Source organism: Phyllobates terribilis, unplaced genomic scaffold (assembly GCF_046119375.1).
Source record: "Phyllobates terribilis strain yellow unplaced genomic scaffold, ASM4611937v1 Scaffold_3__8_contigs__length_932513732, whole genome shotgun sequence".
Classification (NCBI taxonomy): Eukaryota; Metazoa; Chordata; class Amphibia; order Anura; family Dendrobatidae; genus Phyllobates; species Phyllobates terribilis.
The window spans coordinates 645,507,413-645,530,954 of NW_027362763.1; positions in this window are offsets into that span (position 1 = coordinate 645,507,413).

Consider the following 23,542-nt stretch of genomic DNA (forward strand, 5'->3'; position numbering starts at 1 on the left):
CACACTTCTCAGGCCAAACATGGGCTGACTCCCTATAGAATTTTGTTTGGGACCCCACCCAAGATAGGAGAGATTAGGCCCCAAGAGTTGTCTGAAACACATGATAGAGTGGTAAAATTTGTGATTGCCTTGTCTAGAGAATTGACTAACACCCGCTCTCCAGTATCTGCTTCTCTCCCAGAATCTACAGGTGATGCAGTACATGATTTCATCCCAGGCGATCTAGTGTATGTGAAGAAGTTTGTCCGGAAAGACTGCCTCCAGCCGCGGTTCGAGGGACCGTACACTGTGCTTCTCACCACCCCGACGGCTCTGAAGCTTGAGGGCAAGAGCACCTGGATTCACGCCTCCCACTGCACGAGAGACAGAACGAGTCTATAAAAGATGACTACCTTCTTCTATATCCTTTCCATATGCTTACTGTCTGTCCCAGAGTGGACAGCTACCACACAGCGGTAGATACCTCCTTCTTCTCAAGTTGGTTGGGAGGGCTCAAGGGATTCCTCCAACAAGTTTGTCTAGTAATGGGAGGCCTACTAGTATTGGGCCTGGTGGTCCTGTGCTGCATAGTCCCCTTATATAGAGAAATATACTCCTTTGAACAAGCCTGACCAGCCCCCCCATGATAAAGTCCAATTGAAAGATTCAGTTTAGGATCAGTTGGGAGAACTCCATGTGTCACCCAGGATAGGGCTCGATTGTCTGGGGGCGTCCCATAAGGGGGCAGCTTCTAAGATGATTGGGTGAAGAAATCCACCTCCCCTCTCCCCACACATGGACAGTCTCAAAGGCCCCGAAGCAAAGGAAAGCTTAGTGTTTAGGGGGGAATGTCGGGGTAAAAGAGAATATATATATTTGTAACTTTTATACTTTTGTAACTTTTATACGCTTTTTTGCTAATGTACTAACCACCATTTTGTGTCATATAACAATAAGCTTTCCTTGCTACGTAATACTCAAATCGAAACTTAAACTAAGACATTTCCAGCGTTGCCAAGACTTATTTCAGAGAAACGAAACAAGATTATAAGCTGACGGCTGCAATATCTGCCCAGAGACTGAGATAAGGAGATGTGGACCAATCAGGAGTGGCCAGACATTGGACTTTCATGGTTTACCCCGCCCCGGACAACCCCTTTCCCCTCCCATTATGTAGTGTATTTAGATTTGTGCATGTAAAAAATAAATTCAGAACAATGCTGAGGACGTTGACTGTAGTAGTCTTCTGAGCATGCTCTGAGCTTGAACCAGCTTGTTGTCTGACTCATTCTTTGAATGGTTGACCCATGCTCATAGTTTGAATTTGGAGTGACTGGAGGACGAGTGGAATGTCATCACGACCCCCACAATACGGCTACATTCCTGCATCTGTGCAGTGTCGGTGTGCTGCCCGCTTTTACAGACGCATTGAGCATGTCCTATTCTAATCCTCAAAATCAGATCAGAACAGGAGATTCTCTGACCCTCTTAGATCTCATTCTCAGATCCGTGATTTTCATGGATGTGTGAATGGATCTATAAAACTGTACGAGTCCGTGGACCATCCGATAAAAAAATCTGGCAGCACACGGACATTTCACACAAATATGAGAATGCCGCCTGAGGGATTTTACATGTAACATTATCCCTCCAAGTCACACAGTGCAGATACAGAATAATACTTACATCCAGGCACTTACCGCTGACGTCTCATCTGATCAGAGGTGGTTTCTGCTGCTTCTTCTCCATCTGGTCAGACCTTCATGTCCACATCTCCCAGCCACGACTCGTCTTGTCACGATGATCTCCAGCCTAGAAAATAACAAGGTCACATATACTGTATACATACATGTCTCCCCCACACTGTGGCCCTGAATACAGATATGTACCCCCCCATTAATATACTATTAGCCACGCACTAATAAAAATATAAAGTGATCAGCAGCACTGTGCCCCCCATTAACTATAATCTCCACCAGCCAATAATATAAATTATTCAGTCTCTGTGACTCTCCCCAATTAAGTAAGGCTATGTGCACACGGAAAACATACAAGGCTTTACAGTACAAGCAAAGTGACCCCCATCATTGCTCTCTACCAGCACCCCCATCATTGCTCTGTCCCAGCACCCCCATCATTGTTCTCTCCCAGAAACCCCCATCCTTGCTCTCTCCCAGCAACCCCATCCTTGCTCTCTCCCAGTAACCCCCATCCTTGCTCTCTCCCAACAACCACGTCATTGCTCTCTCCCAACACCCCCTCATTGCTTTCTTCCCATCGCCACCATCCTCATCATTGCTCTCCCCATCGCCACCATCCCCATCATCGTTCCATGCCCGCCACACATGAGAGGGCAATCTGGCCATGGCTCCCCTGGAGCCTGGGGCTCTGAGAAACAGGCCAGATTGCCCTCAATATCAGCTGCCCGGCGAGGGCCCCCCTGCACTGCCAGGCCCCGGTGCAGTTGCACCGGCGGTATGTCCACCCTTGGTTCGTACTGTAAAATGCACATTACAGGTAGAAATACCCAAGTAGGTCCTATTCACTATGAAATCAAAGATTTTACCTCTTGCTGAATCAAATACGTAGTAGATGTGTTATTACGCCCTTGTCAGTTCTTCTATATAGGGAAACCGTATGCTTCATTGGGTGCAGAGAGCATTGTAACACCATAACAGGAAAGGGATCACCGACATTAATGAAACCCGTCAGAGAACGTGACCATGCCGCCCCGATCTGCAGGTTGAGACACGTTCAGCATCTTCCTCATGGAGGTGATCGCAATCGATTGTTAGACGGTAAAGGGACATTAAAGCCGATGCACAAGGTCCACTAGGACTCAGCGATACATTAGACGTCAGTCTCTCTGTAATAATAATTACCTTGTTAGTATTTATTGCTTTTAATCTGGATGGAAATGTTGTTTTTAATTCTGAACGTACGTCAAGTCCTGATAAAAGGAAATGCCCACCCATCGACCTCAGATTGGACCCCTAGAAGCTCCACACAGGTGCGAAACGGCCGTCGTCCTCTTTCCCTCTCCCCGCACTGCTCGCTCTCGCCTTGCAATGTACCGCTTGCTGGATTAGAGGTTTTTCTGGATTAAAGGACTTTTAATTGGAACAGGATCGGTGAGTTGCCGCCTTTCTAGTCTCTTCTTCTTTGCTTGAGCACTAATGCACTGCTCAAAAAAATAAAGGGAACACTTACACAACAGAATATAACTCCAAGTGAATGAAACTTCTGTGAAATCAAACTGTCCACTTAGGAAGCAACACTGATTGACAATCACTCTCACATGCTGTTGTGGAAATGGAATAGACAATAGATGGAAATTATTGGCAATTATCAAGACCCCCTCAATAAAGGAGTGGTTCTGCAGGTGGGGACCACAGACCACATCTCAGTACCAATGCTTTCTGGCTGATGTTTTGGTCACTTTTGAATGTTGGTTGTGCTTTCACATTCGTGGTAGCACGAGACGGACTCTACAACCCACAGAAGTTGCTCAGGTAGTGCAGCTCATCCAGGATGGCATATCAATGCGAGCTGTGGCAAGAAGGTTTGCTGTGTCTGTCAGCGTAGTGTCCAGAGGCTGGAGGCGCTACAAGGAGACAGGTCAGTACACCAAGAGACGTGGAGGGGACCGTAGGAGGGCAACAACCCAGCAGCCGGACCGCTACCTCCACCTTTATGCAAGGAGGAACAGGAGGAGCACTGCCAGAGCCCTGCAAAATGACCTCCAGCAGGCCACAAATGTGCATGTGTCTGCACAAACAGTTAGAAACCAACTCCATGAGGGTGGTATGAGGGCCCGACATCCACAGATGGGGGTTGTGCTCACAGCCCAACACCGTGCAGGACGCTTGCCAGTTGCCACAGAACAGCAGGATTGGCAAAGTGGCCACTGGCGCCCTGTGCTTTACACAGATGAAAGCAGGTTCACACTGAGCACATGTGACAGACGTGACAGAGTCTGGAGACGCCGTGGAGAGCGATCTGCTGCCTGCAACATGCTTCAGCATGACCGGTTTGGCAGTGGGTCAGTAATGGTGTGGGGTGGCATTTCTTTGGAGGGCCGCACAGCCCTCCATGTGCTCGCCAGAGGTAGCCTGACTGCCATTAGGTAACAAGATGAGATCCTCAGACCCCTTGTGAGACCATATGCTGGTGCGGTTGGCCCTGGGTTCCTCCTAATGCAGGACAATGCCAGACCTCATGTGGCTGGAGTGTGTCAGCAGTTCCTGCAAGATGAAGGCATTGAAGCTATGGACTGGCCGCCCGTTCCCCAGACCTGAATCCGATTGAGCACATCTGGGACATCATGTCTCGCTCCATCCACCAACGTCACGTTGCACCACAGACTGTCCAGGAGTTGGTGGATGCTTTAGTCCAGGTCGGGGAAGAGATCCCACAGGAGACCATCCGCAACCTCATCAGGAGCATGCCCAGGCGTTGTAGGGAGGTCATACAGGCACGTGGAGGCCACACACAATACTCAGCCTCATCAGGAGCATGCCCAGACATTGTAGGGAGGTCATACAGGCACGTGGAGGCCACACACAAAACTGAGCCTCATCAGGAGCATGCCCAGGCGTTGTAGGGATGTCATACAGGCACGTGGAGGCCACACACAATACTCAGCCTCATCAGGAGCACGCCCAGGTGTTGTAGGGAGGTCATACAGGCACGTGGAGGCCACACACAATACTGAGCCTCATCAGGAGTGTAACGGGTCTGGGAGGTGGAACCTCTGGGCAACGATACAAAGGGGCAGTCCTTGTAAGGAAGCGGGTGGCTCCCAGGGTAGGCGGGCAGGTAGTCACGGCAAGTGACGGGGACAGTCTCTAGGTAGAAGGGCAGGAGGGCCCGGCAAGTGACGGGGACAGTCTCTGGGTAGAAGGGCAGGAGGTCACGGCAAGTGACGGGGACAGTCTCTGGGTAGAAGGGCAGGAGGTCACGGCAAGTGACGGGGACAGTCTCTTGACAGGCGGGTGGTCACGGCAAGTGACGGCTAAGCCTCCATATAGGCTAGCAGGCGGGGAGCAGGTGGACCCTCCCAGGTGAGCGGACAAGAGTCTCTGGACAGGCAGGTGGTCACAGCAGGTGACGGCAGAACCTCCAGGTAGGCTAGCAGGCAGGTAGCAGGCGGACGCTCCCAGGTGAGCGGGTAAGAGTCTCTGGACAGGCAGGTGGTCACAGCACGAGACGGCAGAGCCTCCAGGTAGGCTAGCAGGCAGGTAGCAGGCGGACGCTCCCAGGTGAGCGGGTAAGAGTCTCTGGACAGGCAGGAGGTCACAGCACGTGACGGCAGAGCCTCCAGGTTGGCTAGCAGGCAGGTAGCAGGCGGACGCTCCCAGGTGAGCGGGTAAGAGTCTCTGGACAGGCAGGTGGTCACAGCACGTGACGGCAAAGCCTCCAGGTAGGCAAGCAGGCAGGTGGCAGATGAGCGCTCCCAGGTGAGCGGGCAAACAGATCCATAGACAGACTGGCAGGGCTGGTAGACAGACTGTCGGAAAGCAGGAATGTAAGCAGATAGTCAAGTATCAGGCAGGTATCAAGCAGGAATCTGGCAGGTAACTGGCAGGTATCTGGTAACGGGACCTGAGGGCTGAAGCAGAGTGATAGGCTATGCAACAACATTGCTCGGGCACCTCCATTTTGGAGGAGGTGCCTTATATATGGTGAGGTCCTCAAGCCATTGGCCAGGAACCCCTTAGGATGGCGCGCGCGGCCCCTTTAAGAGAGGGGGAGCGCGCGCGCCCTAAGCACAGTGGCCGGGAAGCAGCGCGCGCTGCCAGCAGAGCGGGAGGAAGACGCCGGGCACGGAGCGGAGAGGTGAGGGGAACAGCGTCCCTGCCTAGCAGGAGGCAGGGACGCCAACGCTACAAGGAGCATGCCCAGGCATTGTAGGGAGGTCATACAGGCACGTGGAGGCCACACACAAAACTGAGCCTCATCAGGAGCATGCCCAGGCGTTGTAGGGAGGTCATACAGGCACGTGGAGGCCACACACAATACTCAGCCTCATCAGGAGCATGCCCAGGCGTTGTAGGGAGGTCATACAGGCACGTGGAGGCGACACACAATACTCAGCCTCATCAGGAGCATGCCCAGGCGTTGTAGGGAGGTCATACAGGCACGTGGAGGCCACACACAATACTCAGCCTCATCAGGAGCATGCCCAGGCGTTGTAGGGAGGTCATACAGGCACGTGGAGACCACACACAATACTGAGCCTCATCAGGAGCATGCCCAGGCGTTGTTGGGAGGTCATACAGGCATGTGGAGGCCACACACAATACTGAGCCTCATCAGGAGCATGCCCAGGCATTGTAGGGAGGTCATACAGGCACGTGGAGGCCACACACAATACTCAGCCTCATCAGGAGCATGCCCAGGTGTTGTAGGGAGGTCATACAGGCACGTGGAGGCCACACACAATACTCAGCCTCATCAGGAGCATGCCCAGGCGTTGTAGGGGGGTCATACAGGCACGTGGAGGCCACACACAATACTCAGCCTCATCAGGAGCATGCCCAGGCGTTGTAGGGAGGTCATACAGGCACGTGGAGGCCACACACAATACTCATCCACATCAGGAGCATGCCCAGGCGTTGTAGGGAGGTCATACAGGCACGTGGAGGCCACACACAATACTCAGCCTCATCAGGAGCATGCCCAGGCGTTGTAGGGAAGTCATACAGGCACGTGGAGGCCACACACAATACTCGGCCTCATCAGGAGCATGCCCAGGCGTTGTAGGGAGGTCATACAGGCACGTGGAGGCCACACACAATACTCAGCCTCATCAGGAGCAAGCCCAGGCATTGTAGGGAGGTCATACAGGCATGTGGAGGCCACACACAATACTCAACCTCATCAGGAGCATGCCCAGGCGTTGTAGGGAGATCATACAGGCACGTGGAGGCCACACACAATACTCAGCCTCATCAGGAGCATGTCCAGGCGTTGTAGGGAGGTCATACAGGCATGTGGAGGCCACACACAATACTCAGCCTCATCAGGAGCATGCCCATGCGTTGTAGGGAGGTCATACAGGCACGTGGAGGCCACACACAATACTCAGCCTCATCAGGAGCATGCCCAGGCGTTGTAGGGAGGTCATACAGGCACGTGGAGGCCACACACAATACTCAGCCTCATCAGGAGCATGCCCAAGCGTTGTAGGGAGGTCATACAGGCACGTGGAGGCCACACACAATACTGAGCCTCATCAGGAGCATGCCCAGGTGTTGTAGGGAGGTCATACAGGCACGTGGAGGCCACACACAATACTCAGCCTCATCAGGAGTATGCCCAGGCGTTGTAGGGAGGTCATACCAGCACGTGGAGGCCACACACAATACTCAGCCTCATCAGGAGCATGCCCAGGCATTGTAGGGAGGTCATACAGGCACGTGGAGGCCACACACAATACTGAGCCTCATCAGGAGCATGCCCAGGCGTTGTAGGGAGGTCATACAGGCACGTGGAGGCCACACACAATACTCAGCCTCATCAGGAGCATGCCCAGGCGTTGTAGGGGGGTCATACAGGCACGTGGAGGCCACACACAATACTGAGCCTCATCAGGAGTGTAACGGGTCTGGGAGGTGGAACCTCTGGGCAACGATACAAAGGGGCAGTCCTTGTAAGGAAGCGGGTGGCTCCCAGGGTAGGCGGGCAGGTAGTCACGGCAAGTGACGGGGACAGTCTCTAGGTAGAAGGGCAGGAGGGCCCGGCAAGTGACGGGGACAGTCTCTGGGTAGAAGGGCAGGAGGTCACGGCAAGTGACGGGGACAGTCTCTGGGTAGAAGGGCAGGAGGTCACGGCAAGTGACGGGGACAGTCTCTTGACAGGAGGGTGGTCACGGCAAGTGACGGCTAAGCCTCCAGATAGGCTAGCAGGCGGGGAGCAGGTGGACCCTCCCAGGTGAGCGGACAAGAGTCTCTGGACAGGCAGGTGGTCACAGCAGGTGACGGCAGAACCTCCAGGTAGGCTAGCAGGCAGGTAGCAGGCGGACGCTCCCAGGTGAGCGGGTAAGAGTCTCTGGACAGGCAGGTGGTCACAGCACGAGACGGCAGAGCCTCCAGGTAGGCTAGCAGGCAGGTAGCAGGCGGACGCTCCCAGGTGAGCGGGTAAGAGTCTCTGGACAGGCAGGAGGTCACAGCACGTGACGGCAGAGCCTCCAGGTTGGCTAGCAGGCAGGTAGCAGGCGGACGCTCCCAGGTGAGCGGGTAAGAGTCTCTGGACAGGCAGGTGGTCACAGCACGTGACGGCAAAGCCTCCAGGTAGGCAAGCAGGCAGGTGGCAGATGAGCGCTCCCAGGTGAGCGGGCAAACAGATCCATAGACAGACTGGCAGGGCTGGTAGACAGACTGTCGGAAAGCAGGAATGTAAGCAGATAGTCAAGTATCAGGCAGGTATCAAGCAGGAATCTGGCAGGTAACTGGCAGGTATCTGGTAACGGGACCTGAGGGCTGAAGCAGAGTGATAGGCTATGCAACAACATTGCTCGGGCACCTCCATTTTGGAGGAGGTGCCTTATATATGGTGAGGTCCTCAAGCCATTGGCCAGGAACCCCTTAGGATGGCGCGCGCGGCCCCTTTAAGAGAGGGGGAGCGCGCGCGCCCTAAGCACAGTGGCCGGGAAGCAGCGCGCGCTGCCAGCAGAGCGGGAGGAAGACGCCGGGCACGGAGCGGAGAGGTGAGGGGAACAGCGTCCCTGCCTAGCAGGAGGCAGGGACGCCAACGCTACAAGGAGCATGCCCAGGCATTGTAGGGAGGTCATACAGGCACGTGGAGGCCACACACAAAACTGAGCCTCATCAGGAGCATGCCCAGGCGTTGTAGGGAGGTCATACAGGCACGTGGAGGCCACACACAATACTCAGCCTCATCAGGAGCATGCCCAGGCGTTGTAGGGAGGTCATACAGGCACGTGGAGGCGACACACAATACTCAGCCTCATCAGGAGCATGCCCAGGCGTTGTAGGGAGGTCATACAGGCACGTGGAGGCCACACACAATACTCAGCCTCATCAGGAGCATGCCCAGGCGTTGTAGGGAGGTCATACAGGCACGTGGAGACCACACACAATACTGAGCCTCATCAGGAGCATGCCCAGGCGTTGTTGGGAGGTCATACAGGCATGTGGAGGCCACACACAATACTGAGCCTCATCAGGAGCATGCCCAGGCATTGTAGGGAGGTCATACAGGCACGTGGAGGCCACACACAATACTCAGCCTCATCAGGAGCATGCCCAGGTGTTGTAGGGAGGTCATACAGGCACGTGGAGGCCACACACAATACTCAGCCTCATCAGGAGCATGCCCAGGCGTTGTAGGGGGGTCATACAGGCACGTGGAGGCCACACACAATACTCAGCCTCATCAGGAGCATGCCCAGGCGTTGTAGGGAGGTCATACAGGCACGTGGAGGCCACACACAATACTCATCCACATCAGGAGCATGCCCAGGCGTTGTAGGGAGGTCATACAGGCACGTGGAGGCCACACACAATACTCAGCCTCATCAGGAGCATGCCCAGGCGTTGTAGGGAAGTCATACAGGCACGTGGAGGCCACACACAATACTCGGCCTCATCAGGAGCATGCCCAGGCGTTGTAGGGAGGTCATACAGGCACGTGGAGGCCACACACAATACTCAGCCTCATCAGGAGCAAGCCCAGGCATTGTAGGGAGGTCATACAGGCATGTGGAGGCCACACACAATACTCAACCTCATCAGGAGCATGCCCAGGCGTTGTAGGGAGGTCATACAGGCACGTGGAGGCCACACACAATACTCAGCCTCATCAGGAGCATGTCCAGGCGTTGTAGGGAGGTCATACAGGCATGTGGAGGCCACACACAATACTCAGCCTCATCAGGAGCATGCCCATGCGTTGTAGGGAGGTCATACAGGCACGTGGAGGCCACACACAATACTCAGCCTCATCAGGAGCATGCCCAGGCGTTGTAGGGAGGTCATACAGGCACGTGGAGGCCACACACAATACTCAGCCTCATCAGGAGCATGCCCAAGCGTTGTAGGGAGGTCATACAGGCACGTGGAGGCCACACACAATACTGAGCCTCATCAGGAGCATGCCCAGGTGTTGTAGGGAGGTCATACAGGCACGTGGAGGCCACACACAATACTCAGCCTCATCAGGAGTATGCCCAGGCGTTGTAGGGAGGTCATACCAGCACGTGGAGGCCACACACAATACTCAGCCTCATCAGGAGCATGCCCAGGCATTGTAGGGAGGTCATACAGGCACGTGGAGGCCACACACAATACTGAGCCTCATCAGGAGCATGCCCAGGCGTTGTAGGGAGGTCATACAGGCACGTGGAGGCCACACACAATACTCAGCCTCATCAGGAGCATGCCCAGGCGTTGTAGGGGGGTCATACAGGCACGTGGAGGCCACACACAATACTGAGCCTCATCAGGAGTGTAACGGGTCTGGGAGGTGGAACCTCTGGGCAACGATACAAAGGGGCAGTCCTTGTAAGGAAGCGGGTGGCTCCCAGGGTAGGCGGGCAGGTAGTCACGGCAAGTGACGGGGACAGTCTCTAGGTAGAAGGGCAGGAGGGCCCGGCAAGTGACGGGGACAGTCTCTGGGTAGAAGGGCAGGAGGTCACGGCAAGTGACGGGGACAGTCTCTGGGTAGAAGGGCAGGAGGTCACGGCAAGTGACGGGGACAGTCTCTTGACAGGAGGGTGGTCACGGCAAGTGACGGCTAAGCCTCCAGATAGGCTAGCAGGCGGGGAGCAGGTGGACCCTCCCAGGTGAGCGGACAAGAGTCTCTGGACAGGCAGGTGGTCACAGCAGGTGACGGCAGAACCTCCAGGTAGGCTAGCAGGCAGGTAGCAGGCGGACGCTCCCAGGTGAGCGGGTAAGAGTCTCTGGACAGGCAGGTGGTCACAGCACGTGACGGCAGAGCCTCCAGGTAGGCTAGCAGGCAGGTAGCAGGCGGACGCTCCCAGGTGAGCGGGTAAGAGTCTCTGGACAGGCAGGTGGTCACAGCACGTGACAGCAGAGCCTCCAGGTTGGCTAGCAGGCAGGTAGCAGGCGGACGCTCCCAGGTGAGCGGGTAAGAGTCTCTGGAATGGCAGGTGGTCACAGCACATGACGGCAAAGCCTCCAGGTAGGCTAGCAGGCAGGTAGCAGATGAGCGCTCCCAGGTGAGCGGGCAAACAGATCCATAGACAGACTGGCAGGGCTGGTAGACAGACTGTCGGAAAGCAGGAATGTAAGCAGATAGTCAAGTATCAGGCAGGTATCAAGCAGGAATCTGGCAGGTAACTGGCAGGTATCTGGTAACGGGACCTGAGGGCTGAAGCAGAGTGATAGGCTATGCAACAACATTGCTCGGGCACCTCCATTTTGGAGGAGGTGCCTTATATATGGTGAGGTCCTCAAGCCATTGGCCAGGAACCCCTTAGGACGGCGCGCGCGGCCCCTTTAAGAGAGGGGGAGCGCGCGCGCCCTAAGCACAGTGGCCGGAAAGCAGCGCGCGCTGCCAGCAGAGCGGGAGGAAGACGCCGGGCACGGAGCGGAGAGGTGAGGGGAACAGCGTCCCTGCCTAGCAGGAGGCAGGGACGCCAACGCTACAAGGAGCATGCCCAGGCATTGTAGGGAGGTCATACAGGCACGTGGAGGCCACACACAAAACTGAGCCTCATCAGGAGCATGCCCAGGCGTTGTAGGGAGGTCATACAGGCACGTGGAGGCCACACACAATACTCAGCCTCATCAGGAGCATGCCCAGGCGTTGTAGGGAGGTCATACAGGCACGTGGAGGCCACACACAATACTCAGCCTCATCAGGAGCATGCCCAGGCGTTGTAGGGAGGTCATACAGGCACGTGGAGGCCACACACAATACTCAGCCTCATCAGGAGCATGCCCAGGCGTTGTAGGGAGGTCATACAGGCACGTGGAGACCACACACAATACTGAGCCTCATCAGGAGCATGCCCAGGCGTTGTTGGGAGGTCATACAGGCATGTGGAGGCCACACACAATACTGAGCCTCATCAGGAGCATGCCCAGGCATTGTAGGGAGGTCATACAGGCACGTGGAGGCCACACACAATACTCAGCCTCATCAGGAGCATGCCCAGGTGTTGTAGGGAGGTCATACAGGCACGTGGAGGCCACACACAATACTCAGCCTCATCAGGAGCATGCCCAGGCATTGTAGGGAGGTCATACAGGCACGTGGAGGCCACACACAATACTCAGCCTCATCAGGAGCATGCCCAGGCGTTGTAGGGAGGTCATACAGGCACGTGGAGGCCACACACAATACTCAGCCTCATCAGGAGCATGCCCAGGCGTTGTAGGGAGGTCATAAAGGCACGTGGAGGCCACACACAATACTCAGCCTCATCAGGAGCATGCCCAGGCGTTGTAGGGAGGTCATACAGGCACGTGGAGGCCACACACAATACTCGGCCTCATCAGGAGCATGCCCAGGCGTTGTAGGGAGGTCATACAGGCACGTGGAGGCCACACACAATACTCAGCCTCATCAGGAGCAAGCCCAGGCATTGTAGGGAGGTCATACAGGCATGTGGAGGCCACACACAATACTCAACCTCATCAGGAGCATGCCCAGGCGTTGTAGGGAGGTCATACAGGCACGTGGAGGCCACACACAATACTCAGCCTCATCAGGAGCATGTCCAGGCGTTGTAGGGAGGTCATACAGGCATGTGGAGGCCACACACAATACTCAGCCTCATCAGGAGCATGCCCATGTGACGCGCCCCTGGGCCTGTGTCGCGCTGCGTTGCGCACGCGGGAGCTTACCCGGAGCCGGATCTGTTGAGGGTTGTAGTCTCGTGGCGGTGACCCGGTCCGTGCCCAGGGAGTCAAACTGAGCGGCGATGTATCAGCGGTAGATGTTGGACGACTACGCCACCCGTTGAGTACAGCTAAGGAGCTGCTGCTGCAGGGCAGACCGCTGAGGCCGGTGGTAGGATTGTGCAGCGTGATAGTATAACCCCCAACGGGAGGGGTATGGCCTCAGGGCAGCCGACGTGGATGATGGGGGTAGCAGGAACCACTCGGAGACGGTACGGTGTAGTTCAGGGTCTTTACTGGTGACAACGATAGACCCTCCCGGAGTACTGGCTAGCGATTGGGGCCTGGTCAGTCCTTGAGCAGATGGGATCTCCCCTGGCCAGGCGGAGTTGTAGGCCTCCCAAACTAACTGTACTCTTCTGGCTACCTTGCTAGAGGCGGGTATAAGTAGCCCACGTCCCTCAGTGTACCGTGTGGTGCTCACCCGTATGGCCGGTGACTCGGGGCCTTCGGGTTTCTTGGCCAGAGGACCTGGAATCCCCTGCCTGACGGATTCTGCTGCTGGGTAGGAGTTAGTCCCCACAGCCTCGGACTCCGGGTCCGGTAAGAAATCTTCTCAGTCAGGGCGAGCTCTGCAGCTGCCAGCCCCTGACTCCTTGTAACACTGCTCCCACAGAGCTCCTAATGTTCTGTTCCTATATTTGCTTCTTTTCTCTGTCTCTGCTTCTTCTCTACTCACTAACCCTGCCTCAGCCCTAGGTTTATATAGGGGAAGTTCTTCCCCTCCCAGGACTGGGCAGGAGGTGTGGCATGCATAGGATTCCTGACCAAGAGACCTCCCACCTGCTCTCAGACGTAATATCTCTATCACTGTGGCAACCAGACCCCTGGGGTGTCACATTCCCCCCTAGTGAAATTTAGTACTCCGGTACTAAACATATTTTAGAAAAACATAACAAGATATAACAATAACAATACAATAAAGAAACACATAAAGGTGGTCACGGCATGTCCGTAACCGGGTGCAGTCTTTGAAGAAAGCAAGGTGTCCATTTCACCAAAACAGGGAGACGTAACCAGGTAGGGGTCTGTCCTGCCCCGAGTCCTTAACAGTCTTTAGTCCATCCTGGGTTACGCTCCAACTATGTACACAGGATTCCCGGTAAATCCACCAAAGACTCCTATAAACAACTAGAAACACATAATTATACACAAGCAACAAGAAAAACAGGTAACCACAAATAAAACAATTTATACACTTCAAATCCTCCAACGTGCGGGTAACTGGCCTCTAGTGGCCCTAGTGGACCTACGGAGCTGACTGTATGGCCCTGAACTACAGGGTGTAGGAGCTGTCAAGGGTAAATTGTTCAGCTGTCTACGGACCCTTTGGCTCACTAGGGATATGGCAGGCTCACTGCAAGCAGACGGTTGATCCTCCTGATCTGCTGGTGTGGGGTCCTCTGCCTCCTGGACCGGCTGTTCTTCCAGCTCTACCTGTTGCTCCGTAGGTGCTTGGGATGCTGGTTGGAGGAAGGTGAGTACGGGTACCACAACTGCACCATTGACTTGAGTCCAAGACCGAGGGAAGTCTCCGAGCACAGTACTAACCATATCTTCCCTTTCCTCTACGGGTCGATGGTCTTCTTGTTCCTCTTCAGGGTTCCGTAGCTGTTCAGGACACTTCTTCAGGTGATCCCGGGATACAATGGTTGTGGTCTCCCCTCCGTCTTTACTGATGGTACAGACCTTCGGGTTCTCGTGGCTTGAGGGCAGTACGGTGTACGGGTCCTTCTCCCACTGGTCGTCCAACTTGTGGAGCCGTCTTTTCCTCTTCAAGACCTGCTCTCCGGGCACCAGGGGAACAGCGGGAGCATACTGGTTGTAAGTTTTCTCTTGTCTCTCCCTAGCCTGACAGAGACTTCGCTCCACGCTCTCCTGTACTTTCCGGTACTGCTGCTGCCTCTCTGTGTCCCAGTCTGCTTCTGGTGAAGTGTCCTCGGGTGTCAGGACTCCCATTTCCAGGTCAACAGGTAACTTACCAGGTCTCGCCCTCATTAGGTAAGCCGGGGTACAGTTGGTGGAACCTACCGGGATGTGGTTGTATAGGTCCACCAGATCGGGCAGCTTCTCAGGCCACAGACTGCGTTCTTCCAGGGGCAACGTTTTCAGAAGATCCATTACCACCTGGTTCATTTTCTCACAAAGTCCATTAGTTTGCGGATGATAGGGTGTCGTCCTTATCTTCCGGCAGCCATACAGATTGCAGAATTCCTGGAAGACCTCCGCTTCAAAGGCAGGTCCCTGGTCCGTCAGCACTTGGTCCGGGTACCCGTGTGGACGGCAGAAGTGCTGCTGGAAGGCTCTAGCTGCTGTTTGAGCCGTTAAGTCCTTGATGGGGACGACAACCAAGAACCGGGAGTAATGATCCACGATGGTTAACGCGTAGACGTAGCCACTTCTGCTTGGGGTCAGTTTTACATGATCCAAGGCTACCAGTTCCAACGGCTGCCGGGTGACGATGGACTGCAGGGGAGTCTTCTGGCTGGCATGGTCCTTCCTCCTCAGGTTGCACGGGCCACAGTCTCTGCACCACCTCTCGATGGTTCCCCTCATGCCTACCCAATGGAACCGCCCGCGCAGCAGGAACTCCAGCTTCTTCCATCCGAAATGCCCAGCTCCATCGTGGTATGCCTCCATCACCATGGCTGCGTCTCGTCGTGGCACCACTACTTGCCAGATTAGTTCATGCGTCCGGGAGTTAACCATCCTGCGGCACAACTTCCCCTTGTAAAGGAACAGTCTACTCTTTTCTGCCCACAGTTGCTTGGCTTCCTCCGGAGCGTCTGGGTCAAGGCGAGCCTCTGGCCGAGTCAGCATCTCCTTCACCAGCCGGACGGCAGGGTCACTGTCTTGCGTTTCCGCCCAGTTGTAGTGAGGTAAGGGGTTAAGCGTAGCGCCTTGCTTACTCCTTACCCGATGGGAATACTGGATAGTCCCATGACGGTGAAACGCGGGGAGTTCGACTTCTTCCAGTCCCTCTGGATCTTCTCCTACGTCCGGTAGGTTTGGCATCCTGGACAGGGCGTCCGCGTTGGTATTGGAGCGTCCTGCCCGGTATTTGATGGTGAACTCGTAGTTGGACAGGCGGGCCATCCATCTCTGCTCTAGGGCACCGAGTCTTGCCGTGTCCAGGTGTGTCAACGGGTTGTTATCCGTGTACACGACGAACCGGGAAGAAGCGAGGTAGTGCTTAAAGCGTTCGGTGACTGCCCACACCACTGCCAGGAACTCTAGCTTAAATGAGCTGTAATTCTCAGGGTTTCTTTCGGTGGGTCGCAGTTTTTGGCTGGCGTAAGCGATTACTCGCTCTTTCCCCTGCTGGATCTGGGACAGCACGGCTCCTAGCCCGATGTTACTTGCGTCGGTGTAGAGGATAAAGGGCTGGCTGTAATCCGGGTACGCCAGGATTTCATCCCCCGTGAGGGCCATCTTCAGCTGGCGGAAGGACTCTTCTTCCAACTTCTCCCATCTGAAGGGCGGCTTCTGGTTCTTGGCCTTCCGGGACTGGCCTATCAGGAGGTCCTGCATAGGAGCTGCCTTTTTGGTGAAACCGGGGATGAACCTGCGGTAGTAGCCTACCAACCCGAGGAACTGCCGCACTTCCTTTACACTGGAGGGACTTGGCCATTCCTTAATTGCGGTGATCTTATCAGGGTCGGGAGCCACTCCGTCAGCGCTCACCACGTGTCCCAGGTACTGCACCTTTGGTTTCAGGAGGTGACACTTGGAGGGTTTCACCTTTAGGCCGTAGCTTGCCAGAGCTTCGAACACTTCCGCCAGGTGTTTCAGGTGGTCCTCATAAGTCTTAGAATATACGATGACATCGTCCAGGTACCACAGGACCGTCTCGAAGTTTCTGTGGCCCAGACAGCACTCCATTAATCGTTGGAAGGTTCCTGGTGCGTTGCAGAGTCCGAACGGCATACAGGTAAACTCGCTAAGTCCCATCGGGGTGGTGAATGCGGTCTTCTCCCGGTCCGCCTCTGCTACAGGAACCTGCCAGTACCCACTAGTGAGATCCAAGGTAGAGAAGAAGTTAGCAGATCTTAAAGCAGCCAAAGACTCCTCTATCCTTGGTAAGGGGTACGCATCCTTGTGTGTGATACGGTTGATTTTCCGGTAATCTACACACATCCTCATGGTGTTGTCTTTCTTTTTGACTAAGACTAGTGGAGCTGCCCAGGGGCTACAGCTATCCCTGATCACCCCAGCCTCCTTCATGTCTCTAAGCATCCCCTTGGCGTGTTGGTAGTGTGCAGGGGGTACGGGTCGATACCTCTCTTTTATGGGAGGATGGTCTCCCGTGGGGATGTGGTGTTCTACCCCCTTGACTCGCCCGAAGTCTAACGGGTGTTTACTAAACACTCTCTCGTACTCTTGAACCACCCGATAGACTCCCTGTTTCTGGTGTGAGGGAGTGGAGTCAGTACCCAAATGTAGTTGCTGACACCAGTCCTCCATTGTTTTCTTAGAGCCGTTACCTTCCTCCGGGTGAGATGGAGGCAAGGGTTCCACAGATTGTATAGCATTTTGGTTAATGGTATATAATTTGGCTAGCGTGGCATACCGGGGCAGGTACACTTCCCTCTTCCCGATATTGATTATGCGAACGGGCACCCTCCCATGGCGTACATTAACCACCCCCCGTGCTGTCAAGATGGTGGGCCTACTGTCTGAGTAAACTGGTTCTACCATTGCCTGGTAATCTCTACCTCTCAGACCAATAGCTGCCCGGCACCAAATCATCATTTCACTTTTTGGGGGCATGGCAATAGGGAAAGGGTCACACATTCTCACGCTACCAATATCACCGCCGGAGAGTTCCACCTGTTGCCGTCGCATCAGTGCCCGGATCTCTTTTTGGAGCACTCGCTGCTCGCCGGAGCTGGCGTTCTTGGCAACCTGCTGTAAAAGGAAAATCACCTCTGCAAGACAATTTTCAATTACATTAGTTCCTAGAGTTATCTTTGGGTGACTCTCGTGTTTGTCAATGTCTACAATGATCAGTCCCTGTGCTGCCAGTTCAACTCTACCGATTTTAATGGTCACCTCTTTAAATCCAATCTGTGGCACGGGCTGACCATTGCTGGCGATGATACTCAAGTCGTCGTCAGGGTAGCGGGTGATATCCGAGTCATTCCAGTACTGCTTGAAGAGCACGTACGGGATGGTGGTGACCTGTGACCCGGTGTCCAGTAGGGCACTCATAGGAATGCCATCCAGTACCACGGGTAAGACTGGACGTCCTCCCACATATTTGTCGCGCCAGTTCGATGGGCCTGGTGATCTTTTTCCTGGGGGTTGGCCCTCTACCCCAGGTTGTGCCAGTTTAAAGGACAGTACCTTGCCATATGTCCGGGTTGATTGCAGCGGCGGCAGATGGGTCGTCCGTCCTCGTTGTATCGGTCGCTGGGTCTTCCTCTGGCCGGTGGGGTCCTCCTTGGTCGACGCCACGGGATGTCCTCCGGTCCGGATGCCAGCTGGATCTTCCCTGGAGTGGAAACCTGTAAAGACTGCACAGTTCGGGTTAGCGCAGCAACGCTTTTAGCTAGCTCTTGGACCTGATGGTGCAGGTCTGGAGCCGGGTCATTGTTCAAAGCCTGCGCATCAGCTCCCACAGGCCCTGCCGACAAGGGCGCCGCCTCCTGGTGGTAAGTGGTAGTGGGGCGTCTGGGGGTCACAACGCCACTTGGTGCCGGTTCTCGAAGCACCCGGATGGCTCTGTCCTTGAACTGTGCAAATCCCAGATGAGGGTCCTGTAAGGCCATTGCCCGCAACTGGGTTCGGTGGGCATTGCAATATAAACCCTCTATAAATTGTTCAGTCAACAGCCTGTCCTCGTCTCCCACGCCGTCAGGGTCGGTCTGCTTAATGGCTCTCAGGGCCTCTTGTAGGTTCAGGGCATAGTCCCTTATACTCTCATGTGCCCGCTGTTTGCACCCGTAGAATCTAAGCTTGATCTCGGCTGAGGTGCGGGTATCAAAGGTGTCCCTCAGCCGGGTTAGTATCCCTGCGACAGTCCTCCCCCCAGGTGGCCAGGACTTTACCTCCCTTCGGGCTGCCCCAGTTAATTGGGCCACCAGGATGCTCACTTTTTGCTCTTCTGTGAGGGGGTACACCTGGAAGAGGCTATCCAGCTTTTCTCTAAAGTCATGCAGGGTATGTGACTCCCCTGAGTACTGGGGTAGCCAGGCCGCTCCCGGGATATAGGGCATGGTGAAAGGCATGACTGCAGCAGCGGTGGCGCTGGCGGGGGTTGAGGCAGTGAAGCTCTCCTCCGTATCCGACATCCTCCTCCCCCCTAGTGGACCGTGGCCTACCTTGCGATGATCCTCTTCCGTAGGCCGCGGCTCCGCAGTAGATCGTCAGGGTTGAGGACCTTCCGTCGCGCTCCTGTGACGTCGGCGTCTGCTGGGCTCCTTCCAGGACCTTACGCGACGTCCGGACGTGAGGCGGGGCTTCAGTTCTCGCGCGCTTTCGGAGTCCACGCCCCTCTTCTTCCCGCGCGACGTCTTCAAGATGGCGTCCAACGGCGGGAAAACTCCACGGAAGGCGGGAAGAAGGCTGGAAATGGCGCCGGATGGCGGGAATCTTCACCGATGGCGGGAAGAAGGCTGAAGATGGCGCCGGATGGCGGGAATCTTCACCAAAGGTAAGTTTGAACAGTCTTTTTCAGGCACGCAGTACCCGGTGGTTGCGGGCACGAGATCCTGCCGACTACGCCAAAAGTTGACGCGCCCCTGGGCCTGTGTCGCGCTGCGTTGCGCACGCGGGAGCTTACCCGGAGCCGGATCTGTTGAGGGTTGTAGTCTCGTGGCGGTGACCCGGTCCGTGCTCAGGGAGTCAAACTGAGCGGCGATGTATCAGCGGTAGATGTTGGACGACTACGCCACCCGTTGAGTACAGCTAAGGAGCTGCTGCTGCAGGGCAGACCGCTGAGGCCGGTGGTAGGATTGTGCAGCGTGATAGTATAACCCCCAACGGGAGGGGTATGGCCTCAGGGCAGCCGACGTGGATGATGGGGGTAGCAGGAACCACTCGGAGACGGTACGGTGTAGTTCAGGGTCTTTACTGGTGACAACGATAGACCCTCCCGGAGTACTGGCTAGCGATTGGGGCCTGGTCAGTCCTTGAGCAGATGGGATCTCCCCTGGCCAGGCGGAGTTGTAGGCCTCCCAAACTAACTGTACTCTTCTGGCTACCTTGCTAGAGGCGGGTATAAGTAGCCCACGTCCCTCAGTGTACCGTGTGGTGTTCACCCGTATGGCCGGTGACTCGGGGCCTTCGGGTTTCTTGGCCAGAGGACCTGGAATCCCCTGCCTGACGGATTCTGCTGCTGGGTAGGAGTTAGTCCCCACAGCCTCGGACTCCGGGTCCGGTAAGAAATCTTCTCAGTCAGGGCGAGCTCTGCAGCTGCCAGCCCCTGACTCCTTGTAACACTGCTCCCACAGAGCTCCTAATGTTCTGTTCCTATATTTGCTTCTTTTCTCTGTCTCTGCTTCTTCTCTACTCACTAACCCTGCCTCAGCCCTAGGTTTATATAGGGGAAGTTCTTCCCCTCCCAGGACTGGGCAGGAGGTGTGGCATGCATAGGATTCCTGACCAAGAGACCTCCCACCTGCTCTCAGACGTAATATCTCTATGACTGTGGCAACCAGACCCCTGGGGTGTCACACATGCGTTGTAGGGAGGTCATACAGGCACGTGGAGGCCACACACAATACTCAGCCTCATCAGGAGCATGCCCAGGCGTTGTAGGGAGGTCATACAGGCACGTGGAGACCACACACAATACTGAGACTCATCAGGAGCATGCCCAGGCGTTGTAGGGAGGTCATACAGGCACGTGGAGGCCACACACAATACTGAGCCTCATCAGGAGCATGCCCAGGTGTTGTAGGGAGGTCAAACAGGCACGTGGAGGCCACACACAATACTCAGCCTCATCAGGAGCATGCCCAGGCGTTGTAGGGAGGTCATACAGGCACGTGGAGGCCACACACAATGCTGAGACTCATCAGGAGCATGCCCAGGCGTTGTAGGGAGGTCATACAGACACGTGGAGGCCACACACAATACTCAACCTCATCAGGAGCATGCCCAGGCATTGTAGGGAGGTCATACAGGCACGTGGAGGCCACACACAATACTCAGCCTCATCAGGAGCATGCCCAGGCGTTGTAGGGAGGTCATACAGGCACGTGGAGGCCACACACAATACTCAGCCTCATCAGGAGCATGCCCAGGCGTTGTAGGGAGGTCATACAGGCACGTGGAGGCCACACACAATACTCAGCCTCATCAGGAGCATGCCCAGGCGTTGTAGGGAGGTCATACAGGCACCTGGAGGCCACACAAAATACTCAGCCTCATCAGGAGCATGCCCAGGCGTTGTAGGGAGGTCATACAGGCACGTGGAGGCCACACACAATACTCAGCCTCATCAGGAGCATGCCCAGGCGTTGTAGGGAGGTCATACAGGCACCTGGAGGCCACACACAATACTCAGCCTCATCAGGAGCATGCCCAGGCGTTGTAGGGAGGTGATACAGGCACCTGGAGGCCACAGACAATACTCAGACTCATCAGGAGCATGCCCAGGCGTTGTAGGGATGTCATACAGGCACGTGGAGGCCACACACAATACTCAGCCTCATCAGGAGTAAAGCCCAGGCGTTGTAGGGAGGTCATACAGGCACGTGGAGGCCACACACAATACTCAGCCTCATCAGGAGCATGCCCAGGCGTTGTAGGGAGGTCATACAGGCACGTGGGGGCCACACACAATACTAAGCCTCATCAGGAGCATGCCCAGGCGTTGTAGGGAGGTCATACAGGCACGTGGAGGCCACACACAATACTCAGCCTCATCAGGAGCATGCCCAGGCGTTGTAGGGAGGTCATACAGGCACGTGGGGGCCACACACAATACTAAGCCTCATCAGGAGCATGCCCAGGCGTTGTAGGGAGGTCATACAGGCACGTGGAGGCCACACACAATACTCAGCCTCATCAGGAGCATGCCCAGGCGTTGTAGGGAGGTCATACAGGCACGTGGAGGCCACACACAATACTCAGCCTCATTGTGACTTGTTTTAAGGACATTACATCACAGTTGGATCAGCCTGTAGTGTGTTTTTCCACTTTAATTTTGGGAGTGACTCCAAATCCAGGCCTCCATTGGTTAATAAATGTGATTTCCATTGATGATTTTTGTGTGATTTTGTTGTCAGCACATTCAACTTTGTACAGAACAAAGTATTCAATGAGAAGATTTCATTCATTCAGATCTAGAATGGGGTATTTCAGGTGTCCCGATATTTTTTTGAGCAGTGTATATACTAAGCCATTGGGAACTTGTGACATTTACCTATTAACGCCACTAGGGGTAGACCTCATTTTTCCCCCCTTGTTGTAGACTCGTGTTCTGGCTTTTTTACTTGGCCCTGTTCACACTTTCATGTGACGCGCCCCTGGGCCTACTTGGTGTAGCGTTGCGCATGCGGGGACTACCCGGAGCCGGGCCTGTTGAGGGTAGTAGTCTCGTGGCGGTGACCCGGTCCGTGCCCAGGGAATCAAACTGTGTGGCTGAGTATTAGCAGTAGATGTAGGACGACTACGCCACCCGTTGAATGCAGCTATGGAGCTGCCGCTGCAGGGCAGACCGCTGAGGCCGGTGGAAGGATTGTGCAGCGTGGATGGGATAACCCCCAACGGGAGGGGTATGGCCTCAGGGCAGCCGACGTGGATGATGGGGGTAGCAGGAACCACTCAGAGACGATGCAGTGCAGTTCAGGGTCTTTACTGGTGACAAAAATAGACCCTCCCGGAGTACTGGCTAGCGGTCGGGGCCTGGTCAGTCTTTGAGCAGATGGGATCTCCCCTGGCCAGGCGGAGTTGTAGGCCTCCCCAACTAATTGTACTCTTCTGGCTACCTTGCTAGAGGCGGGTAAAAGTAGCCCACGTCCCTGAGTGTACCGTGTGGTGCTCACCCGTATGGCCGGTGACTCGGGGCCTTCTAGTGGCTTCCGCTCCACGACGGCGGTGCTGGTCCCACGCGTGTGACCGTGCCTTCGGGTTTCTTGGCCAGAGGACCTGAAATCCCCTGCCGGTCGGTTTCTGCTGCTGGGTAAGGATTAGTCCCCACAGCCTCGGACTCCGGGTCCGGTGGTAACTCTTCAATCAGGGCGAGCTCTACAGCTGCCAGCCCCTGATTCCTTTTAGCACGACTTCCCCAGAGCTCCTGATCTCTCTTTCCTATAGCTGCTTCTCCTCTTCTTAACTAACTAACCCTGCCTCAGCCCCAGTTTTATATAGGGGAAGTTCTTCCCCTCCCAGGACTGGGCAGGAGGTGTGGCATGCATAGGATTCCTGACCAAGAGACCTCCCACCTGCTCTCAGACATAATATTGCTATTACTGTGGAAACCAGACCCCTGGGGTGCCACACATGCGAGTTGTGATACCAGCCTTTTCCTGGACATAGGCTTCTACAGGACATTTACTTGCAGTATTTGGAGATTTGCATGGAGGGTTTTACCATGTAAGTGCAGAAACACCGCGTCCCCCGGATTACCACCCCTGGTTCACAGACCCTCTGCCGCGCCGGTGGTTTTCATTATTTCTATCTCTTCTCTTGTATTTAATGAAGTCATTTATTAGCTCAGGAGT